A 5,275-nucleotide genomic window follows, 5' to 3' on the forward strand; every position below is an offset into this window, starting at 1 on the left:
AAATGCCAATCAATACAAAACCTGACCCTTGAGGAACAGTGACACACTAGGACCAAGAGTTTAAGCTAAGGGAAAGGTTTCACTTCAAAGACAGTTACATCTCAGAGAAAAAGGGCTAAGACACTTTGTCAAGGAAAAACCATCCAGCCTGGAAAAAGAGGCTGCTATGAGAAACCCTCAGCCATGTGATTTTGGTCATCCCAGAGAACACTTCAGGCCAAACACACAAGGCAGGACAAAAACTTCAGATTTTCGGACAAGAGGATAGGTGAGAAAAATGGGACAACTGGGAAAAAAAAGTCAAGTTCCGGTGAAAAGCTGAGGGTCAAGCAGGAGATTCAGCAACAAGGCACCATTCCAGCCAGGGAAATAAGTCCAACGCCATTCAACATCCAACTAGCAAAAAGATTCACCTAGGCAATATCATAGGCTACAGAAAAACAAGAGGGTACAGGAAATGCTGCCACTTGGAAAAATTCACTACTGGCTTTAAGGGTGCTTTTAGAGTGAGACCTTTCACTGCAAGATATTGTGAGGATCTGAAAAACAGTTGGTGAGAGGGGCAACCTTTCAACTACCAAAACACGGGACACCAGACACAACCTTCATCCCGGGGAGAATCTTCAGCCTCAAATTGAGAAGAGGCCAGGAAACAGCTTAGGCCAGAAATAGAATTCAAGCATGGCCAGCGGTCCCTTGTAACCAAAAACTCTGAGCTCCAGGAAACAATCCACAACAATACCAGTGACAGGGTACAATCCTCGTCTAAAGGATTACATTCCACTGAGGTGAAATGTGAAAACAAGAAAGAAGTTAATAACCTAGGAAAGCCCCAACCCAGGGAATAACTTTGGCCTTGGAAAATTGTTCCCCTTCTAGAAAGCTGAAATTGGAGTCCCATTCAATTTTAAACCACAGTTGGACCCAAGGAGGAGATGCTCCTTGTAAAAAGGCTTCACCCAAAGCTAAGTTGACACTTGCAAAAAATGTTCAGCTGAATGCACAAGTTAGGCTCAAAGAAAGATACCCCTAAGAAACCAATTAGTCCAGAAACAACCATTCAGCTAGATAACGAGACGAGACCAGGCCAAGGCATTCACCTCAGGGCAAAGGTGCTACCAAAAATCCGGTTAGGCTACGATCCCACATTCTGGTCAAGGAATAATTCCTGCCAGAGAAACTGTGAAGCCACTGACAAGGGGAGGCTCCAAATAAAGGTGAGGCGGCAGCAACACGTTCAACAACAAGACATGGTAAGGCTATTGAAAAGGGTGAGCCTAGAGAGAAAAGGGGAAGGTCAAAGAGAGACTCAGGTCACAGCCAAAACAACAAACTCCACCACGGAAAGAAAGCCGGCCCCAAAAAACAACCAGCCTAGATCAAACTGAAGCCAGGGACCAAGTGGTTCGGAATAAAGTGGGATTAGAGAAACACGATTCTAGCAGCATAACACATACCCTCGGCAACACCAGAGGTAGAAGGAAACATTTCACCCCAAGGAATAGGTTTCTTAGCAAAAAGGTGAGATTCTTGTCATCCATTTCCCTAGGACCCAAAGTGAGACTCATGGAAAAAGTTAGGCTATACCCAAAGGTCTAGCCTCAAAAATTGTTCAATCCAGGGAAAGGAAACACCAAGGCCAAGATTCTGCCAGGGAGAGGTTAAGCATTGCTGAAAACAAGAGGATAGGCCAACCAGCTAGACCCAGGAAAATGCTTCCCCTAGTACAGGACCTTCATATTTGAGGACACCTTGGGCAAACGTTCAAGGTTTCTAGACCTCGAACTCTTCAACTACTAAAAAACCTCCGTGGCGGAAAGAGCATTCAACGGGAGTGAAAAACGTCAGCTACCCAACACTACTCATCCATGTCCACCAATTCATGGCCAATACAAGGAGAGGCCAAAGGAAAACATCACAACAGGTCCAAACTGGAGGCCTCCAAACAAACTTAGACTATGCAACAAATATACATGCACAGGAAAGGTTCCCCCAGGGGGACAACACACACCACAGAAAAGACCACTCTGGGTTGAACAGATCACTTCAGACCAAAGACAGACAAGGCCAAACATTCAACGACACCGACCCATTGGACCCGTGATCCACGGGATCACTTAGGCTCGTGGCGATAATTCCACTGCAGGAAATGTTCGCGACAGGGAAAACTCTGAGGAGACGAGAAAACGTCTCAGCATGGGGAAAATGTCACGCTGGGGTAAAGGATTACGCTAGGACAAAAGGCTAACCTTCATTCAAACGGACGAGGGGGACAAGATCTCCAGCAGAAAAACTTCAAGCCATTGGAAAAGACTAATCTCCAGACAAGAAGAGGCAATGGGAAATGATGACATTCAGAGCTAGGTGAGGACAGCAGCAAAGGGAAAAGATGCAATGTCCAAACAAGGTGCAGCTACGGGGAAAGGTAGATTGAATGTAAAAGGCCAGACAACAGTAATAATAATAATAATGTTGGTACTTGTTAGGCGCTTACTATGTGCCAAGCACTGTTCTAAGCGCTGGGGTAGACATAGGGGAATCAGGTTGTCCCACGTGGGGCTCACAGTCTTCACCCCCATTTTACAGATGAGGGAACTGAGGAACAGTACAAGATGAGCCTCTGGGAAGTGGTTAGCTTACAGGAAAGGACAGATTGGAGAAAAAGGCTAGACAAAGGGAGAAGGGGGACACAAAGCCCCAGTTTCAGGGAGGGGAAAAAGTTACAACATTAGGAAAACACTAGGTCACCTCCAACACTAAGCTAGGAGAAAGGTTAGTCTCAAACCCCGCATGAAGCTAGGGCAAATGGTGAATCTCCTGGAGAAAGTGAAAGCTCAAGATAAAGATTCAGCCAGGCAGAATATTAGGCCAAAGGAACACTTCAAGTGCGGGGAAAGATTCAGCTGCGCTAAAGGCCCAGCTATGGGCAAAAAGGTGACACTTGTCTACAGACAAGAAGAGGCAATAGGAAATGGTTACATTCAGGGCAAGGTGAGGACGGCAGCAAAGGGAAAAGATGAAGCAAGGAAAAACGTTCAACCCAGGAAAAGCTGAGGCGAGGAGAAACTTTACCTGACCGCCAATGGTTGGCGAAAGACCAAATTGGGGTGACACTCAAAGGTTAGCCTAGGTGAGACCAAGTCAAATGGGTGACTAAAAGGAAAGGGGCGGGAGGTAAGGAAACATCAGGCCAAAGGCAAAAAATTGGGCCACAGAGGCAAGACGAGGCCCCAGGACAAAACAAAGACACAGGAAGACACTTGCAGCCACTGTCAAAAGTTGCACAACAAGTTATCCTTTACCTATGACATGAGTTCCAGAGATGGAATGCAACCGATTAAAAGACTAAAACACAGCCAGTTCCGTGAGGGAGACAGCATCTCCACAACTAACGCCATGAGTTCTGAACCTAGCCCTGCCCTTGATCTGCTACTTCACCCTGTGCCCTTCACTTCCCTGTACCTCCATCACCTCATCTGTCACCATGGACATGGAGACAGTGAGCCAAGATCCCTCCGTGACTGGCTCCAACCCGATGTCCTTCTGTCCACACACTGCTTAGGATAGGCCCTCCTGACCAAGAATAACCCCAGAAAAAAGACCCGCATTGGGAACCTGCAAGGGTGGGTCCATTGCACCTCCCAGGCCCCACCCCTTTCCCCGAGGTCTCCTCTGTGGATCGACCCCAATGCTATCGGCCCAACCAGACTCAGCTCCCTCCTCCCAGACCCTACCACCAGCACACCGATCCGGAACCCAGACAACAATCACGACAACCTGGCCCTTCCAAGCATAGCAACCGCCACTCTCCCAACCTGCAGAAACCTCCTCCAAATCACATCTTCCTCAAGAGACCTGGTGCCACTCAGACCCCTATTTCCTCAAGGTTCTGAAGATACTGACGATGAGGATGATGACAAGAAAATGAATCCAGGTCCTGCTGGCTGCTGTTCAGTGACCCTGATACCTTTCCCTCAAAGGACAGGAAGACTGATGGCTATGAAAGGGAAGACTCATCACATCAGACAACAGCAACCGGTTGCTGTTCCTCCCCAACCTCCCCCATCATGACTCTCAGGGAACCCACTCAACACTTCCCAGAGAAGAAGGGGCTGAACACAACGATGGGCAGGATCTTCCCCCTAGCGCCATCTGGCCAAAAGGCACCAGGACTCAACACAGGGTTTCTTCCCTGGGGAAAGAAAAAAGAAAGCGTGACCTACCCATACACACTCACCAGATTACCCCTCCCAACTCACCCAAGCCCCTAGTGCAACCCACTCACCACAGCAACCTTCACATCACAGCGCATTGCACCACAGTCTGAGACTCATCTCCTTCCCTTCCCGGAATGGTAGCATGAGGATCCGCCCACAGACCTGACAGGTAACCTCGAGGAATGAAAGGGGTTTCTAGGAGGATAGAAAAGACAAGGACTTCAAAAGGTCTTCGGAGAGGCGAAACCTGACCTAGGGTACGAAAGTCGGGACAAGTGTACAGAAGGGCTGAATCTGAAAGACAGGGAATGTGTCTCCAAAATCCGTGCCATTGGCCTCTCCCAAACACTTCAGACAGTACACACAGGACCTACTCAGCCTGCCCTCATGAGCCTGGATACACTGCAAAAGGACAGGGGCTCTGACAACTTCCCCAGCTACAAACAGAGGCAATTGGAGTGCCCGGCAACCCATCTGACCGAGATGATTCCACCCTTCATCCCACTCGTGATCATCATCCACCAGATAATTCCACTCTTTTGGAAGCTCTTACCAAGGGCCCAACACTCATCCAAACGCCGAATGGAAATCATGTCTCTGCCAATGTTCTTCCCCATGGGACCGATGACATCCCTGAGGCCCAGGAAAATTCAATTACCTGACCAAGGTCACCCAACAGAGAAGTAACTAAGCCCAGAGTAGAAGCCAGGTCCTCTGCCAGCCAAGCCCATTGTCTTTCCCTTCAATACCACAACACATGCTCTCACCCACAACAAGGCCCTCAGATCCAGAGAGGTCAGGAATGATACACCTCCAAAGAAGAGTCCTGCAAGGACATTGAAAAAATTTGAAGGTCTCCCTGTTAGCAAACCTGAAAGCCCCTAGCCCGCTTCATTTTGAACCCTACACTGCCCCCCGCCCCCACCCCCCGGCACCCACCCAACTCCCTCAAAGAGAACCACGGAGGAGTGCCAACTCTAGAGGGACTAAGGAGGTGCAGGGTGACCCTGTGGACATGACTATGAGTTTCTGGAGGATGAATCCATGGAGATCCTTCA

Source organism: Ornithorhynchus anatinus, chromosome 3, assembly GCF_004115215.2.
Source record: "Ornithorhynchus anatinus isolate Pmale09 chromosome 3, mOrnAna1.pri.v4, whole genome shotgun sequence".
NCBI lineage: Eukaryota > Metazoa > Chordata > Mammalia > Monotremata > Ornithorhynchidae > Ornithorhynchus > Ornithorhynchus anatinus.